Source organism: Protopterus annectens, chromosome 1.part1, assembly GCF_019279795.1.
Source record: "Protopterus annectens isolate FY-2018-M chromosome 1.part1, PAN1.0, whole genome shotgun sequence".
NCBI lineage: Eukaryota > Metazoa > Chordata > Ceratodontiformes > Protopteridae > Protopterus > Protopterus annectens.
Genome location: NC_056726.1, coordinates 1774314505 through 1774336172, shown reverse-complemented (window position 1 = coordinate 1774336172; position 21668 = coordinate 1774314505).

Sequence of the window (21668 nt, the reverse complement as noted above, 5' to 3'; positions counted from 1 at the left end):
TGTCCTTAAAGAATAGCAGAAGGACATGCAGATTTTGTTCAACAGAAGACCAAGTATAATAAATCTGGATGTACATAGTTGTTACTTAACTTTTAAAGAAAACTAAAAAATATACATTGCAAATGAACTGATGAATCAGATTACACACACTGATAAATGCTTTAACTTTTTTGTTTGTACTTAAAGATATTGAAGTGTCTGCTCATCCAGTTTCTCCAAAATGTTTATGTTAAATTGTTTGCTAGCCTTTATTTTAAGTGCTTTGGAAAAATAATAGCAATTATGTTATTTATATTGCCACTGACATTAAATGGGATATCTTTTATTTTAGAAAAATATTGAGAAAATTGTAAAAAGGATATTGCAGCATTGTGGTGATGTCAAGAGCAAGAGGAATTCTAATGCTTTACATTGGTAAGCTGTCATTCACTCCAAAATTTCTTATCTACAACTGATAAAAAAATGACTATATCCACAAAAGATTCTGTGATGGTAAATATAATAAGTTTGATAGACTGCTTTTGTACACGCTGTGAATATGTACTGTTTTATGACATCCTCATTTTACGACTGTATGCATTATCAACATGCTTTGTGTTTCTAAGCCTTGGGCAGTGTGTTTGAGATAACTGAAGTATTCCTTTAGGCTGTCATGTTGTACAAAATAAAAGATAATTGTTTGACTAAATTAATGATAATGTATCCTGACATTTCTGAAACTGTTAATGAATATTACTGGCCAACTATTGGCCCATAAAGCCAAAGGTAGTGACATTGAAAACCTGTTGCAACAACAGGAATATATTTGGCAAATTAGTTTTAGTATATGAGAGTCTTAATGATATTGTTTATTTCAGATTCTTACTACAAGGAAGGACAATTAAGCACAGCTCAAAATTATGTCAATAGGAAAGTTGCAGGAATCTCTGTCTTTGATTGCTTATTCTACAGTAATACATGTATGGGCATGAGATAAGCCGGTTTATGTTATGCATAAATCACAGTATCTCTGAATCTCTGGTTATTCACAGGAGGATGATGATATAACACTCTTCTGGGAACTGCTTGATCACCCTGTGCTGGGACACAGTTCCTGCCCTTTACAAGGTCATGATGTGCACAGATGGCTAATACACACATCTTGAACATGGCGATTTCTCCTGTGGTGCTTGTTGTTGATACAACGTACCACAGCTTATTTACTTAGGTAGGTATTCAAATCCAGCAGTGACTGACTAGTATGAGTGTGTGTGTGTGTGTATGTGTGTGTGTGTGTCTCTAGTGCTACCTAGGAATGGCTTCACCCACACATCTGATGAGTATACTTCCACTTAGGAGAAACATTTATACTGGGGAGGGCTGCCCTATCAAGTTTTAAAGGAGGGACTAACATAATGGCTAAGGTCTCTACCACACAGATACAAGGTACAGAGTTTGACTCTGACCTCTAGTTGTTGGCTAGGACTGTAATAGTCTGCAGACAGATAGCCTAGTATGTAACTATGAACCTAAATAACTAAAATCCAAACCTTCAGGTGTCCAAGCTATGTCAAGATCACCTGTAAGCTAACTGACTGATGTGGTGCTGTTTGCCACTCAGCCCAAGTTCAAAAACTGTTTCTACTCAGAGACACATTCCTGTTGAGGAGAACGTTTCCTAGTAGTCTTAATAACCTCTGACATGGCATCTGACAAGTCTAGCACGATCATAGTCTGTACATCATAAGGTAGGCTATGAGACTCAGCCAGTTTCAACAGTTGGTGGATAACCTTTACTTCAACTGATACATTTTGTTAATTTACAAAGAACCCACACTCTTAAAACCATACCATTATATGGCAGCAGAAGGTAATGGGGATGTGTTTGTTCTTTCTTCCTTGAACGTTGAGATGAGACACTGAATCAATAAGCATCTACACCTATGATCACACTGTATTATAGGACTGGGGGAACAGTTCACATTCTCTGCCAACTCACTCACAGCCATAATGCTATGAACTACTGGACAGGGAGTTGCTCCTTTCTCTGCACCACTGTCATATAAGCATAATTTTATCATAAAGGAGATAGGAATGCCAACTTGTTGCCCACTACATATGTATAATGAAACTGATTGACCAGACTAGCTGAATAAAGGTTCCAAGGCCACTAGGGCCAGAAAGACTACTCTTAACTTCAAGCCGCTGACACAGAGATCCCTTTTTGAATTCTCTCTACTGTGCTGGAGCCCTGGTGAACCCCCTCTGTCCATTTATAAAGTCCATTATTTGATGTTTGGCTACAGAAGGGATGGCTGACTACATGGCATAGAACAGTCTACTTCTCCTGGGTCTGGCAAAAAGGTACTGGCAATAAAAGTTTGTGATAAAATTATGATCTGAAGCTACTCACACGTCATAGTTGACTGCATCTTATCCATGCTCTAGCATACAAATTGCTTAATGACATACCTCTCAATCTGTTAGTGTAAGAAATCCAGACAAAGCCTAAAATAATGGGGGGACAAAGCCCCAAAAACAGGAACAGATATTAAATATTGGCCTTATAAACTTAGAAAGTAGCATAACAGGATTAGTGTTAGTATGCATTTTCTGAAGAAAACATAGTCCAATACTCAAATGTATGTCATTATTTAGTGACTTAAATTCTCAGTGATTTGCCAGAAAAACATACATTTTATGAGGAAGAGATCAAAAATATGAGACAAAAATCAGGACATTCTGTGAAAATCTGGATTGTTGAGAGCTATGCTTAATGAAGATCATGGTAGCAGTTAAGCCTACATACATTGCCACCAACGTTAAATGTGACAGCTTTTATTTTAGAAAAATATTCTGAAAACTGACTCTATGCTGACCTAATAACCAATCAATCACGACTATGTACTCATTTACCATGCTTATGGGCAAGAGCATCCAACAGTTTTGTTCCAGTAATGACAGACATTTCAGTAGGAATCATAAAAGCATTCTTTCAACTTGTGACAACCATCAGGGGTACAGAAAAGGAGCAACCATTGCAGACGCATTTCAAATATCTCTGAATGGGGCTATAAAGGACCAGTCAACCATATATAGAAATGCATGCTGCTTTTTCTCTTGCAAGTTTTCAGCTAACTTGGCCCCCATCATATTAAAGACTCTAGATTCTGAAGAAATCCAAATGGCACCATTTTGAGGTAGGAGTACTGCTTGCTCATAGCGAAATGGATGGAGGAATCTCCTATATTATCCACTATGCTGACATACCGGGAATCTAAAAAAGGTGGTGGAATAGGTATTTTATTTAAAACTAGCCTTCAAATAACCACTTTCCACCAAAAACCTCCTCAGGACTCTAATGCTGAAATTCTTATTACCAAACTTAAACTAAACGCGGCCAAATCCATCTTTATTATTTGCATTTATGTCCCACCAGGAAATAATATTCCTACAATTGAAAAGATCCTATGTTGGCTATCATTAAACTTACCCCAATAAACATTTATCCTAGGTGACGTAAACATTGATTGGCAATCTTGTAACAACAAACATCCCACTAACCATATTAACCTGTATGGCTTCTCTCAAACTATCCCCACCCTCACTAGAATAAATAAAACTAACAAAAAAGAAAGTACCTTAGACTGGATAATCACTAATAATCAACCCCATACTTATGAAACAGGTACCCTCCCTGATGATATAAGCGATCACTTACTAACCTATATCATCAGACTTAAAACCAACCCTCCTACCCAAAACATAACTAGAACAATCAGATCAAAAAAAATTTCAACATGGAACTATTCCAAAATGAACTGAATGCATGTAACTGGATACCCTTAAAACACCTTTCTCTAGATGAAGCTGTAGATTACTTTAATTCTAAGTTTCTGACCATACTCAGCAACCATACCCCCACTCACTCTATAAGAATTAGAACCAAATCTGCCCCCTGGCTCTCAAAAGAAACTAAGCAAAAAATCAATCTCAGAAATAAAATCTGGAACAAAGTTCGCTTAACTAAAAACACAGCAGATTACCAAAACTTCAAACAACTGAGAAATGAGACCAAAAAAGCAATAATAAACAATAAAAAAAAACTACTACCTAAGACCTCAGCAAACTCGCCAAAATAACCCACAAAAATTCTGGACAAACATAAATCAGTTACTTCAACCAAGTAAACCACTCACACCCAACCCTTAGGGCTCTGACATAAAGAACCCCAACCAAATAGCCAATGACTTTAATTTTTTTTTCACCGAAACTATTCAAACCCTAGCCAGTCAACTCTCCAACAAAAACACATACATATCTAACAGCAACATAAACCCACCTCCCCCATTTCATTTCTAACCTGTCCCAACAACTTCAATTTTTTCCCTTATCAAAAAACTCAAACCATGTATGCCCTCTGCAGACCTATTACCCTCAGAATACTTGCAATTAGCAGCCAAATCTATAGCCTACCCAATTTCCATTCTTATCAACAGAACCATTATGGAGGGATATGTTCCTAAACTTTGGAAAGTCTCTCATATTCTACCTCTTCATAAGGGTGGATATTCTACTGATATCTCCAACTACCGCCCTATAGCCTTACTCTCCCCCTTATCAAAGATTATGGAAAGATGTATACACAAGCAACTGCTTGACCATCTTCTCAAAAATAACTTACTCTCTAATACCCAACATGGTTTCAGACCTTCCCATAGCATCACCACTGCCCTCCTCTCCTTTACAGACAAAATCAACAAAAATCGTAACCATAACACCCTTTCCTCTGCACTTTTTCTGGACCTATCCAAGGCTTTTGACATGGTCAACCACCAGATACTATTACAAATTCTTCAATCTTTGTCTCTGGAATCCCAACCTATTAACTGGTTTAAGTCCTACTTAAATAATAGACACCAAGCAGTAGTCTGGAACTTCACTCTATCTTCCCAACTACCTGTCAACATTGGTGTCCCCCAAGGGTCCATACTGGGTCCCCTCCTCTTTTCTTTATTTATCAATGACCTCCACCACGTAGTTCCCCTAGCCACATGCATACAATACGCAGACAATTCTACATTAATTTGCTCAGCCACATCTGTATCACATCTTCACTCCCTCACACAACATATATTTAATTCTGTAGAAGAATGGTTCTCTCAACGCTGTCTACTACTTAACCCAAAAAAAAAACTAAACTGCTCCTCTTCACACCTTCCAGTAAATCTCCCCACATAGACTTTACTATAACATCCAAAAATGGCACACCTATATCACAAGATCCTACAACCAAACTACTAGGCATTACCATTGACAATAACCTTAACTTTGACACCCATATAAACAACACAGTGAAAACGATTAACAAAAAAATAGGCTCTCTTTACAGAATCAAACCTTTTCTCACTCACTCCAGAATCTAGAAAAACTATAGCCCACTCGCACCTTATCACACCACTTCTCTATGCCTCTCCCATATTTACTAACTTATCAAAAAAGAATATTATGAAATTAGAAAACTCCTACCACAACATAGCCAAATTTGCCACAGGCAACCCTTTTAGAACCCACCACTGTATTAATCTAAAACAACTAGGCTGGCTAGAACTTCAGCAGCAATTAAAATTAATCAACTAGGCATTGCTCATCAAATTCTTCATCAACCTGACAAAACACCTATACTATCTACTCTTATTTACCCCTATCATAACCTACAGTCCCTAAGATCTGCACACAAACTTCATGTAAATATTGACAAAGCAAACAACAAGGCTGGTGATTCCCTATTCTCTAACACTGTTGGAAAAGATTGGAACAGACTTCCCTCTGAACTTTCTAGTATTCCCTCAAAATCTCTCTTTAAAAAGAAACTCAAGCTCTACCTTAAAACAAAATGGATGTGCCCCTGTACTAATCCTGACTAACCTTTATTTCTTGACCCCTGATGAAATTCCACATCCTTAGAACCCTAAATCCACTTCATTTTTGCATCCACTGATCTATATATCCTTCCTACTATCTATCAAAAAAAAAACCCCTGACTCTTCTTCTTACTTTCCTGCATCCTCATTCACTGTACATAATAATAGCATTATATGTAAGTCACATATAACAATAATTTGTTGTTTATTTTTCTAAGTACTGCATTTTAATATTTCATAACTATGTCTCCAGTCTTAATGTTTTTATATGAATATTACATATGTATTTCTTTATGTAATTGTATTTTATTTTCATTTTGTTTTTTAATGTTGGAGCTTATCTCCCTGGGCCTCTACTGAAAATGGACATATATCCAGCTAGACTAGCCCGGTCAACAAATGTAAAATAAAAAAAATAAATAAAAAATACCAAAGAGTACCATCAAGTACACCAACGTCATACAGACACATTGATGGAGCAAGAGAATGAGACCCCTCACGGTAACTATCGAAAACAAAATGTAGAGGCTATGCAGATTGAAATCACTGATGCCCAGAATGGGACTGAATGGACTTTTGTACTTAGGGATCAGAACAAATTAAGACCAAAAGCCTGAAATATTTACAAAAATGTAGTGAGTTTGAGCTGCACAGTTGAGGTTCTCCAAAGGGATCATCTAATAAAGGATTTACTACCAGGATGGTCAGGTAACTACTGTACTTATTAATGTGGAGGTGTGCAGCAGACATCTATGTATATGAGGGCCTGAGGAGCAGAGTCAGGGAGCTTCCATGTTACTTCAATGGTGACCATAATATTTAATTCCATGAGGGGATTACCTAGGGCTCCTCAGGCCTCTTCACCCAAACTCCATAATGTGTTTCTATGAGAATGCATTAGGACTTGAAGCTAGTTCATGCTGCTTCTCTTGACTTTGAGAGCCTATCCAAAAGAGTGGTCATCTGGGGATAACAGGAGGTAGACGCATTATCCTTGTGTATCTCAGAGATTTTGACTCAGATGATCTGATGCTTTCAAGGGGTCATATGTGAGGGAGTGCCATGCCCAATTACTCACTGGGATAGACTCATGCATGACATCTCATGTGAGCATGTAACGTATGTGCAATGAGTATAATATCCTTGTGTGAGTGGGGATATATGCACCATGCAAATTGCCAAGAACTTTACGACACTTTTAAATGAGACATCTATATTTTTTCAGTTTGTGTTATATTTAGTAGTTTATGACAGTTATATGTTTTATAGTGCACGTCAATGTAAAGTAATTCCTTCAGCTATTTTAACTAACTGATTGTAATACAGAGGTTATAGCTTTTTAACTGAGTGAAATTTTGGTATGACATTTTTCAGGGTTGACATTTTGGGAATCCTGCCAAACTGTTCTTTCTCTGCCATAGTATAATTCTGCTATCTCAGTCATTTTTGTAAATCACATTGTGGATCCAAGCTGTATAAATGTGGTGTCTTCATTTCAGGTGGTAGTGATCCATAGTTAGCATGCTGAAAATTTAAGCTTGACGTGTTACGTTTTAACAGAGTGATGGGTTGGTATTTGTTGAAAATTATATTTTTAAAAAAATATTCTCTGTTTTATATGCTTTCTAAAGATGCATTGTACTCACCAAAGACAGGAGTAGGGTGGAGAGAAAGAGGTGACTTTCCCAAGTGCAAGTGAATAGGGTGTGCAGTTGACAATGTAGAAGAGGTGCCAATTAGTCCTTGCAAGCCTTCATGGTTTCCTGTAATTATTTAAGTGACCACAATTAACAATGTGGCTACTTAAATTATTTATGATACAGCCTTATTTGTGTTAGCATCTGAGAAATAATATATGATAGCTCCTTGGTACAGTTTGAGTTGGAAAGTGTCTTTTGCTTTTGGATCTCAACTACTGAAGATGATTTTTGTTCCTCAACTCTGGTTGAGGGGGGGACATTGATTGGCGGCTTGTTCATGGTACCAACTGTACCAGTTATGGCACTGGTGTTCATTGTTTGCTATTAGGAGTTTTCACATCAGCATTCTTTTTTTTTTTTTAATACAGATATATGGAAGTTGGCTGCAGAGTCCCAAGTTAGCGGTGAGAGATAAAATAGTGCCCAGTGAACTTTTGAAAGCTGTGAGGAGCAAATGATTTGTGGTAGAATGTTAAGTTTATGGGGCATGTAGTGATTTTCTCCTGTGTTGAATACACTTAATGCTCAAGTAACTAGTAATTTGATTAGTTAGTATTCTTTTACCAATTTAAAAAAAAAATCTATAGGCATGTACTAAGACTTCTAGAAATAAAGTTCAAGCTATAAATCAGCTTGTTCTTCCTGTCTTAACTTATATCTTTGGTGTGACTGACTGGCCTCAAACAGTGTTGTTTCAGTTGAACAAAACAATGCAACTTCTTCATGCTAATCAAACGATATATAAAATACGTATAGAAAAATTATAGATTATATTTTCTTCTGTTTGAAGAAGGTTGGGCCTCCTTGAAATTGACTAATTGAAATTAAAGTTCTAAACCATGAAGAAAAAATGAAACAATGAAAAAAACGCAAAAGACAATAGCACCTAACAGCAGTTTGGAAAGGACCAGGTATTGAATTTAAACCACAGTGTGAGGTGTGTTTGGGCAAGTTTGTGTTTACAAAACAATATATCGCTAAAACTGCCAAACCAGCCTTCTTAATCAACCAAAAAACTTATACAGTCAAGTCAACCAACTAATTGGAAAGAAAAAGAAAATACTTATGTAAAAACACTTAAATAACTTTCAAAAGAATACTCTCCAGAAATGTTTCTAACACAACTCACCCATCTTCTAACCACACCATCTATGCCACTACAGTCTCCAGTTGCAAACACAAGTACAACTGAATTCTACCCATTGTTCTACCTCAAAGCAGTTACTATATTGAAAACATAATAAACAAGATCCCCAGCAACAACCCATCAAGCTCTGATGATTTTCACTCTTAGTTTGTAAAGGCATACATAGGGCATATAACATACTCTCTAAAACACAGCAATAACATTTGTTTCTGACAAAATATTTTGTATAAAATATAGAAATATTTTCTTATCAAAGAAATGCTTAAAAATTTGGAAGTGTACAGACAGACCAATATCAGTACTCCCAGCACTTGGTGAAATACTTTAAAAAATAGTCTACAACCAATTTTTCCATTACATTTACAACCAAGGATTCATATCTTATAACCACACACATTTCTGGAATAACCAGTACAATGATAGCTATCTTGACATTCACCGGTGACATCCTAATGGTTATGATCAAAGGTCACGTAATAAGAATTATATCTGTAGATGTAAATAAATCTTTTGAAATGTTTGATCACCTTCTCCTTCACACTGCACCTCTGACATATAATATTAGCAATAGTTGTACAACTTTCTTTCCCACCATTCATTCAGTATTAATATCTTCTTTTCCTCCTCAGTCAAAGCCCCCTTACTCAAAGGAGTTCCCCCAAAGCCCATTTCTTTCACACTACTTTTCTCAGTTTATATAAATAGATTTTACTCAGATATCCGTTCCCCATTATCTTCTATGCAGATGACACGGTCATATATGGATCACATTTGTTTACTTTACAACATTAATATCCAACTGGAACGTAAATTTCTATATTTTGCCAACTGGATAGGTTATATGAAATTACTACCAAACTCAAATAGTACAAAAAACTTTTTGGAACTTAACAAAAACTTAACCCATCACCTTTTGATTTAAGGTAAAAAAAAAAGAAATTCTGTGTTGGTCCACTAATAGAAAAGACAAAGTCACTAGATCATACAAGTGATACAATATCTTTTTGTTGAACAAATAAACGTTGCAATTACTCCTTCATCAGGAGTTATTAAGCCACTGATATTAGACACAATGCTTAAATATCCACTTGTGTCTAGAAATGACAATACATCATTTATTTCCAATTGGCTAAAAAAAAATAAAGAAACTTGAAAAATGTTGTTATGGAAAAATGTGCAACTCAGATGTTACAGGTGTGTGTGTGTGTGTGTGTGTGTGTGTGTGTGTGTGTGTGTGTGTGTGTGTGTGTGTGTGACAAGCAGCACAATTTCAGGCTAACACAGTTTTAAAGACATACCCACACACACACATACATAGACACTCAAATATTGGGTATATCTCTAAGGTGTAGTTATTTGTAACCTCAGGTCTCAACCTGATCATGGTCCTTCTCTCCTCCCCACCTTATCCGTAGGAAATGCTACAAGCACAGCTTCTCTGTTTTAGGCCCCAAACTCTGAGAAACTATACCCACATCCAAATCAGATTCAACTACTCTTCCAGAGTTTAAGAAAAATATCAAAAAACACCTCCTAAAAGCAACAGAATGACACTTCATCAGTAAGAATAACATTTCCTCTAACTATACAACATCTTCACGCAGCTTTAAATAGTTTAAAAGCTGTACCTGTTTCATCTTCGAGCATTTAATTCTAGTCTTCTACCTATCCTTCTCCTACTCTGCTGTTTCCTTCCTTCTTCTCATCCTCAAAGCCCTGCTCTCGCCCCATCCCAAGTCAAAGAAAATATTCAGAGGAACATAAGCCACAAATAGGTTAGAGCTTCAGCACTCTTTGCATACAGCTTAACCCACTGTGTCATTTTCTGTGCATAACCATTCATTTACACTTTTTGCATTCATCACTCCTATACCAAATTGCTTGAACCATTTCCTTTAAGTATGACTCTGATATGACATTCTCTATTTGTCTTCTAAAACATGTAGGACATCTTCATGTCTGTAATTTTCACCTTGTACATGTTCACTTGTCATTATTTAATTGGACTTTAGTATTGGAAATATTACTTTTGCTTCTGTTTCACATTTGCAAATTTATACCATTATAATTCTTTTAGAAATATTGCATTGCACATTTTGCTTCTGTCATTATACTATGTTTTTGCATTTGGGCTGAGCCTGAAATAGGTACTGTTGTTCTATTAAAATTCTATACCATTTAACAAATCTGAATATAATGATAAAATAAAATATTTATGGCTGAATTTATGTCCAGTGAAAGGCAAGGTAATGTAGTAAGATTGTTGCACTGGAAATTGTGCAAGTAATATGACATACAGTTAGTTGAGAAGCACTGGAAACATGAAACATGAAGAATAACTGAAAATGAAGATGTACATATCATATGCAATTATCCAGTACCAGCAATCAAGCAAGTAGAAACAAGAAAACCAGATACTGTAGTCAAAGAAAAAAGGAGAAAAGAAGTTTATTATGATTATTATTATTAATTATATTTTATTTTTTGCAACCCTCCTGCTTGCTGACCATCAGCATCATGTGATCTAGCCCATTTATTTCCCCATGAAGGAGAGATGATCATGAAGCCATCAACTAAACAGACATCAGGGTCTATCCCTCGCCCCCAGGAGCTCCTACCCTCCCACCTGTTGGAAGCTTCTGAGGAATACTAGTGCTGCCAGTTTATGGGAGAGGAGAACACGTGCTTCCCCATGTAACTGTGACTTGATCTTTGAGGCTGTGTTATGGCAGCACAATCCTTTGGCCAGGACTCCATGAGTTGTAGTCAAGGATCTTCCACTGGATGTCACCCAAGTTGTGTTCTGCTCAGTCAAGCTCCTGTGTCCACTCATTGAACATAGGTCATCTGGCTTACAGTTCAGACATTATCCCTCTGTACCATGGCAGAAAGAAAGTAACATTAATTACTGAAATAGGTACACTTTACAGATATAGTGTCCTGTGTACTGACAGACACAAAGTTAAAGAATATGTGGAAATGCAAGCAGAAACAAGAACAATGTTGAAAAAAGGCATCCAGGTAATCCCAATACTAATAGCAGCAACAGGGCTAATAAAATTAATACCCAAACATACTATATGAACTACAGAAGGAGGCAGTTCTAAGTACACTGTGGTAGCCGAGAGGAGAGAGGTACTACTAACTTTATGAACCTTAATTCCATCCTGACTTAGGAATGGGGATCATTCCTGTCATGGTAGAAGAAACCCTAAACATTTGGAGCAATTAAAAAGGAAGTACTATGTCAATGAGCAAGGCACTGACATAAACATTCATAATAGTAACTAATTAAGCAATGTGATGAAAAAAAAATAATGTGCATATCATTTATACCGTGTCATCTCTGCTTTGAACTTTGGCATACTGCTTATATCTAATGAAAGACAAGACCAATAGTACAGTACTCACATTCCCAATTTGCATACAGATGAACACTGATCTTACTGTCATATGAAAAGAATAGCAAGTGCATCAGTGGTAAACTTGATATGAAAATACACATGCCTAGTAAGTAACATTGGAGTGCGGATATGTGACAAAAGGAGGTATTGCCAGAACAGCTATCTGGAGTTTTGTAAATAATTATATGTCACTGGTGAATATCAACATGATTTTTACAAGATACTTGTGTTACAAATGTATTAGAACTGTATGTCATGTGTATATCAAACTGCTTGTACAGATGTGCATGTTGAAAAGGTATTTGTAGAGTGCTGTTTAAAATGTACCCACAGTGTACCCTACTGGAAAAGAAAAGAAATGTACATGTACTATTGTAACTGTTTAAATGTATATATTTTGACAGTGGAAACTGGCATACAGGAGGTTAATCTTAGTCCAGTAAACTTTAGAAAAATATCTGAAATTAAATCACTTTATAGGCTCTGCCATAAAGGCTACCCCATAACGAGGTGATCTCTCAAGTTTTCATTGCAGTTAGAGACACAAAGTCTGTACTAAGAAGCTTTCCGTATTTTCCTGGGAGTGAACTAATTGCTACTTTTGAAGCATGAAGGAATGCAATTGTTTTATGGCTTCCAGCATCTGAAAAAGATCTGAAAAAAAAACCCCGTCTGTATATTTTTACAGGTAAATGCTAAATGCTGCCATTTTCTAGCAATGGGGGTTTGGCCTGGGAACTAGAAGTCAGATGACCAGAAATGATGTCATTATGCAGGATAACCCAACACTAATATTTTAGATATAAATCTGAGAAGTCTCTTAGTGAGACAGATCATTCTGTATGCTGTCTTGGACCGGACAGCAACAACAAGAAAAAACATTCACCACATCTGCCTTGCTCTAATGAAGTAGGTTTATAGGGAACAGTATAATTCTCTTAGATACAGTCGTAAATATAGTAAGGCTTAGTTTAGATGTTTTCCTTTATTTGTCTGAGCCTGTAATGCAACGTTATTTTAAATATTTCCCAGCCACACTTTCCTATAGACTCACTAACCATATGTTGACTCATCTAGCCCAGGTCTCTATATCATCTGTTTCTTATTGCATTTTGGTAAGCTTCTATTTGTGTGGTCAGGGTATGCATCAAGGCTTTGCAGTAAAACTTAATTATTTGCTACTGATAATATATAAATAATATATAAAAGGTTATCCTGCCCTGAAGAGAGTTGATATTCACTTTGTGTGTCTGGGCTGTTCATTGATATTCTGTATTATGTGTAACAGTTTTTAAGAAGAGATCCAATATTGTTTTAGTGTAATATCCAAAGGCTGTATAGTCATTTGGAGTAGATATTATTAATATTACTTTGCTAGTCAGTAGGACTGCCTGTATTTTATCCATTTAAGTTCAGGCTGTAGGAATACTGTCCTTAAACAAACATTGCTACATTATGTGGTTTAACAGCCACTTGAAGGGCACCGAGTGATCTGTCTGTAGTGTTAAGCCTACAGAGTCTCACAGACGGGCAGGTTTCTTCCTTCCCATTCGTGTCCACTGTGCTAGTTAAAGCACTGGAGCCCAGTGCAGCAGAATACCTTAAATGCCTTTAGATTAAGAATGTTTGAGCTAAACTCTCATCCTAGACTGCCATTTTCCTTCATTTTCCTTATTTGTTGTTAGGATTGAAGGAGAAGGGAGCATTAAGGGAAGTCTTTTAGCTATGTGTCATGACAATGACACATAAAATGTGGATGGCTGCATTAATCCATCTTCCTTTATGCTTTGCTTATTTAATAACTATAAAGATAGTATTAATATAATTATGTGTATTTTTACAGTTGCAGTGCAGGTATTTCCTATGATCTATATTTTACTTTCTAAATGTTTTGAATTTATATATATCTGTGTGAAATGTGTGTACATATGTATTCACTTAATGATTTCATTGTTCTACCTGTATTTTTTGAAAGGATTTTGGCTTTTACTCAATGCATTTTATCTTCAATGCTTTCTTAAAATGGTTGTGTAACTAGAAAAAAAGTCTGAAATCCATCAAATTGCAAGCAGCATTAGTTTAAATCTAAAGACTCTGCAAACCATCAATTTGCTTATTTGAATTAACTAAGTACATGATCCAGCCAAAACAGTCTATGATTTCAGCTACTAAATATAGAACTTCAGAATGCAGCCAAGCTGCAACATTTCTTTAACTATTAGGTTTCCAGAAGAAATGTTATATTTTAGTACACTGTTTGAATATAAAAGCAACTGTCAAAGCTCTGTTTAAATGAGATGCTTATAGATTCACTGATGACACCCATTAATTATAATTCAGAGAATACACTGTACATTAAACTAGGCAGAGAACTACAAGGTGTGTGTGTTTATGTGAGAGGAGTATATGTGTATGTGTGTGATAGAGACCGCATGAAACTGCTAAGTCATGTTTGCACAGGAACATGATAGCATACATGTGCATATGTAACCATATGTGCATTTGATTATATGTGTGTGTGTGTTGTGTGCGTCTGTATATATATATATATATATATATATATATATATATATATATATATATAGATATATATATATATATATATATATATATATATATATATATAGGTCTACTTCAGAACTACGAAACCTCACAACACCGAAGATCAAAACACAGTGACCAAAACAACGAAACCCCACAACACCGAAAACCATGTAAGTATAACACACACACACAAAACATACACAAATACGTACACAACTGTGCCAAACTGCCAACCACACCACCCTACACTACAAATAGGCAGGGGGGCAAGCCATCCTGCACCCCCCACACCCCCCCTACTTTAATATTCAAACTCCGAGATTGCACAAACAGACACACAAGGCAAACTCACACCCACACACTACAGTCCCTCACACACACACACCACAGTCACAACAAACACTTACACACAGCACTACCCCTCACAAATACACTTACACATGCATAATCTCCCACAGAGGAACACCAAAAGCGCTAAATCAAAATCCCTTAACATTGGGATTTTGAATTTCGCGCTTTTTGGTGTTCTACAGTTTCATTGTTTTGGTCCCCTTCAAAATACTGTCGATGTTCTGGTCTTTCGTGTTTTGAAGGAGACCTATATATATATATATATATATATATATATATATATATATATATATGTTTACTATCAATATGACTGAATGCCATAACATTTTTGAATTATAAGATTGAAAAAAATATGTTGAATTTGGTAGTACCAGACATATACAATGGTGAAGTTGGATACCGCGAAGGTCAATATTCGGAATGATTCAAAATTACCGTAAAGCAGTGCAAGTGTAACCAAACAACTCCTGCACACTGGTAAGAGTTGTTCTTCCTCTGCACTCAACTCTGTTAGGTGCATGTGAAATGTTTGAATGTCTAGACACTCAAAACATCCAAAAAATTCATAAACAAACAAAAAAATCTACTTGTTTTCACATTTTTGCAGGGGACAAGCCCTCCTGCAAATTATATATACCAGTTCCGAGATCGCACTATAATTGTCTTTTGACTTTTCCCGATTAGGGGTCACCTCAGCAGAACTCCGGTCCGCTAATGATTGGCAGTGGATTTTTACAGTGACGAGTTGCCAGCCTGATGCCCAACCTTCAAAGAAGGCACACCCATTCATGCACTTACCTGCCTGCATGTCTTTAATGTCACTCGTTTGTGGGGAGGACATGCAGACTCCACACAAAAGATGCTCCAGCCGAGAATCAAACAGGAGAACCTCTTGCTGTGAGGCGACAACGCTAACTGCTGCACCACCATGGCCTGCAGTTCCGAGATCGCACTACAGTGAGGAAAAGGGTAAGTTTCCAGATCTTCACTGCACTGCTGCTTCCATTCATAATGTCAACTTCACATCAGTGAATGAAAACTCACTTTCATTCACTTTCATTCCAACACTTTCAGTTCAGTATTCTGAAAACCTTAAAATGCACATTCAACAAAACAGCATTTGTATAACTGCAATTCCACATTGTGATAATAAATCATATATATAATATATATATATATATATATATATATATAAATATATGTGTACACATATATATATATATATATATATATATATATATATATATATATATATATATATATTGATATATATATATTGATATATATATATATATATATATATATATATATATATATAAAACATACATGCAGGTAGGTGCGAGCGTGCCTTTGTTGAAGGTTGGGCATTGGGCTGGCAACTCGGCATCGTAAAATCCACTGCCAGTCATGAGTGGACCGGAGTTCCGCTGTGCTAACCCCTAACCGGGAAAAGCCGAAAGACTTTATAAAACATGTGTGTGTGTGTGTGTGTGTGTGTGTGTGTGTGTGTGTGTGTGTGTGTGTGTTTGTGTATGTGTGTGTGTTTGGTTTTGGTCCTTACCAATATGGGGACAGCTTTGCTCCCCACATATTTTACCTTTCATCCTCGTCAAATCAGACCACTAGTCACTCATATTCGCTTTATGAACGAAGTCTAAATCAACTTCTAATACCATAATATTCAACAGTTACACAAAATCTGCTAAGCTGAGTGATGACCTTTCATCGTCAAGACCCCACTGCTGGTGCAGAGTCCTTTACTATCATATTTTTATAAATGTAAATAGTTGCATAGATGTATCTGCCCCTTCAGAAATAAATACAATGCCAAATTCAAAAATAAACTCCAGTGATGGAACCCTAATACAAACAGGCTCTATAATAAAAGAAACACATAATTTCATATAAAATTAATTTAACTCTCGGGATGCCAAAAATGCACTTGCTACACTAAACAACCCTGATCAAATCAACCAAAGCCAGATATGAGGTAGAAATAGCCACCAAGCAGAAAGATAAATGGAAACCCTTTTTTAACTTTGTTAAAAACCTCAGAAACAATGTAAAGCACTGTGCTGAACTAAAAGCAAATGGTATTACTTATTCAGACCTAGAGGAAATTGCCTTTCTACTTGCTATCAAATTTTGCTCAAACTTGATGCTCTCTTCAACATTCTCAGATGACATACCCGCACTGACACCTCCTCCTCAAATCTCTAAAAAGCAAGGCCTCAGGAGGCAGGACAAGATACCATGCTGCCTATTGGTCAGTTGTTAGACCCCCTATAGAGGCTATTAAATATCAGCCTCAACACAGGCTTTGCACTGACTAAATCAAGTGCAGCCATCATCATTCCCTTGAAAAAAGGTGGGATTTCCATGTGCCCGGGTAGTTATAGACCCATATGCATGACCAGCCTTATCTGTAAGGCTATGGAAATGATTATTATGATATTAATAAATAAGGATATAGGTAACCTACAGTCTCTCAACCCAAGCCAATCTGGATTCATCAAAGGCAGATCCTACCTTCTAAAACTCATTGACTTTTCTGAAAAAGTTGATGTAGGAGTACGTGAGGGTAAATCAGTACAGTATTAGGAGTTGCGGATGAAATTTCTTTGATGTGTATTACTGTAGTAAACCAGGAACCCATTTGTAGGTAAGAGCAATGAGGGAAGGAGGGAAGCCATTAACTTAAAGTAAGAGGCTTTCTGTGTAATTCCATTTGGGGTAGCTTCAGAATTTGACCATGTACTGATAAGCCATGAGTGCAGCAGCTGCTGTAATTGCAGAAATAGAGACTCTGGTGTAGTTTGACAAAATCATAGAGAATGACTTTCAAATGGCCACAAATTCTGGAAATTAATCCAGTGCCTTAGTGGTGGAGCAGGATAGGGAATTCCCCAGACTGTTCTCAGAATGTGCTGGAACAATTACTTCAACAGGGACACTGTTGTAAAGAGGAACCTGATTGACAAACCTTCATCTGAGCTACTTCTGATAGGATTATCTCTATTTCTGCAAATGAGGTCATTGCAGCAATTAAACAATTATGAGGAGTCAACCCTATGGAACTCTATGAGAAGTAGCTAGAAATGTTTAAGGTAATGGAAATTAATGGGCTGTCATGGTTAATTCACATTTTCAGTGTTTCATGGGATACAGATATAAAACTTCTACACTGTTAAATTGGGGTAGCATTTTCTGGTTTAAAAAACCAAGAGTGGGTGGTGTGTTGCAGTTGTAAATTAATTTTATTGCTCAACCTCCCAGGAATAAATCTATACCAGGTTGGTAGAAAGAAGGCACTGCCCAGTGCCTGAGTCTGGTTCAGGTGGAGTAACATAAATTCTGTCCTGGCCCTGGAACAGTATCTCAACATTTAAGTGTTATATAAATATAAAAAATGTTATTGGAGCTTTCCAGTACTGCCTGTATTATATTTGGTCCTAACAAAGGCATATTATCGTATGGCTCAGCATGTCTTGTATAAGGTGCCATAAAAGTACTGAGTTGGAACCCTGCTGCTGCTATTGTATACTATTTGTTTCTTATATTTGTGCCACATTGTATTCTGTATATTGGTGATGTTCTCACTGTAGCTGAGATATTTCTGTGGCCTCTAAAATGAATGCCAGTATTGCAATCACACCCCCTCCCAATAGTAATTGCTGATAGTATCCCCTAAGAGTTTGCTCCACAGACGTTTCCACCTTTGCCTCAAACTAAAACACTCTGGCTGGTTTTCTTTTCCCGTCTTTAATTCCTGTAGTTCCCTTCCTCACTCCTGTAATGCTTAGTCCACATTTTCTTAATCAGCCCATTAGTCTTTCTAAGCTTGATTTAACTCTTCAGATTTCTGTCTCTCTCTGCTATAAATCCTGTACTTTAGATCCCTTCTTTGCACTAGATACTTTGAAGGCTGGACATTTATAAACAGCAGAAGGCAATCCAAGTCCAATAAAGCTAAAATACAACCTGTCCCTTCTTCTGAACACTCTGTCACATCTACCATAACTGTCATGGCACAGACAATGTCATAAATGGTTACTAACTATACACTCAAAGAGACTACTGAAAAGCGTACCACAATTTACCAGTTGTTGTACAGCATTGACTGGTACTAAAGTGACTCACTCAGAATCACACAAAAGGCAAACAGAGGCTCAGGGAAGCAAACCCCAGGTTAGAGGAAGCACTTTGTTAAAAACTCATCGTCTTAAAACTTAAAGCTAACCGATAAATGTCAACAATGGAGCACAAGAAAAGTTATGAATTTCAGAATCTCAAAGTTGAAAAAAAATAAGCATGCCAATCAGACTTACTGTATGCCCCTCTTTTTGTTGCTTGTCCATACTTCATAGTTTTTAGGATGTGCTTGAAGCTGAGTAGCAAAAAAAAAAAAAAAGAAAAGAAAATGACATATATTAACTATTAAATGCATTTCATCTTTGAAGTAATAACTAAACTTGTATGTCAGTATTGTGAAATATCCTTCTGTTCCCTTTTGCAAGAACACCTTCTCCTAGTACTGATAATCTGATTTTCTTCTAAAAATATATTATGTCCTTCTCCCTAAAATCAAAACTATTCCTTTGGCCCCTTTTTTCTCACTTACTTTTTAATAAGTGCTTACCTTCTCTCCTATGAATTTACTTTACAGCTTCTTAAATCCATCAATCTCATATTGTTGCCTATTTAGCACGTATAGATTCATAGGTGTATACTAGGCTAATAACAACTAGGGCCCTTATATGCCTAGCCATGCAACTGAAATGTGGCCCACAAATTTGATTTATGTAGTTGGTGATTTAGTGACTGCCTCTGTCCATCAGGGACATAGTCTTAAAACATTAGCCAGAAAACCTCCGACCTCCCTGGAGGTTGAGAAGCCTGATCTCTCTGTAACTGCAGCACAACCTTCTGACCCCCATTTGAAAAGTTTTCCGGTTCACAGTTATCACTGTGGCATGAGCACAGGAGGGACTGAGTGGTATAAGATAATAGTGCATGACCACTGCTGCTTTATCCATTGTGGGGACAGGAAAGCAGTCTTGCATGCTGCAATGGCGATGGGAATAGCCTGGTGAGCACTATGCTGTAGGTAGCGTGCTGCTTGACCTGGAAGTTGCACAAGTGGTATGCACCTCTCAAAGGAAGACATAATGGTGCTTGAAAGGCTGTTGGCGAGGTAGGGCCTACCCACTCCCCAGCAGCAGTATGATGCTGCACCAGTATTACCAATCTCCTCAGTATATCCAGATGTGGGTCAGGTGGAGCATGGGGGAGGCCAACATGGGTTCGAGACCTGGCGAATGAGGAGAGGAGCTGGTGGCAGTTGATGGTCAGGTTCAGGGAGGTAAAATGCACAGCAAAATGCCAAATAAATCAAGGTATCTACACAAATATTTCCTGATCTCATGAGCTGGAAAGTTCTAATTGATCTAGGTAATGATGTTGTAACGGGGAAAAAAAGGGAACTGTTTATTTTCTGTAGTGATATCAACATAACTGGAGCCAATCCTATAATTAGAGTATGGCTCTGTCTTCTCAAAAGTATGAATGTCAATTGGGCTCAAGAGTTCAACCAAAAAAAAAAAAAGAAAGAAAGAAAACACACACACAAACTCAAAATGGAAAGCAAGCATAAAGCAAGTGTTAAACAATGAACTAGCAATAAAAAAACACTTAAAGCAACACAAGGATTTTATCTATACAAAAAAAAGGTTCTAAGCTTGTTTCCTGCCTTTCCTGTAAGTCATCTAGTTCAGATACAGATTTGCTGTATCCAGGACTGTTTGTAAGCTTCTGAGCCCGCAAGCCTTTCTGTGTTGGAGGGAAGCCTTCTAGCTTATTTTGTTTCTTTGAACTAGCCATTTTTTTTTGTTTCAGCACTCATATCTGTTTCTTTAAGCTCAGCACTTGTTCAGAACTCATTGTAAGCACTAAATAAGCTACAAATTACTACAGCACTAAACTTTCCACACTCGTCTCAAAGAAAACAGTTTGTAGTGCTTAATAAATAAGCACCTATCCAGGCATGTCTAAGGGTCAGCTCCCGGTGTTTTCTCCTGTCTACCTGATGAATCTGGGCATCTTGGGGCAATGCAGCAATTGCCTCATGTACACAGAAAAACCTCTCCTGCTACCACTCAACACTACAGCCTGTGAGAGATGCACTTATATAGCCAAACTGGAAGCAAAGCTCTCTTCACCCAAGACTGGACTAGATGGTCAAGAGGAGAAGGTAAACACTTACACCACACTCATCACATAGTCCCTCAAAACCTACACCACCAAAACACACACATAGAAACACAAAACACACAACTACATTCGTGGAGGCTTTCAATAAAAATCTACCCAAGCAACAGGGACCTCCAAAGCAGAAATGCAAGCAACCTCCACCTCCAACACAACCCAAATGACACATAGCCCACAATCTCAGTGTGCCACTCAACCACAGCCCATAAGGCATAAAAACGTATCTGACATTCTAATCATAGGTGACTCTATAGTCAGGCACAATGATGTTCCACTCACCAGGCTAAACAAGGAGAAAGTTACTGTCAGCTGCCTGTCAGGTGCCAGGATGCACCACATAATGCACGCACTC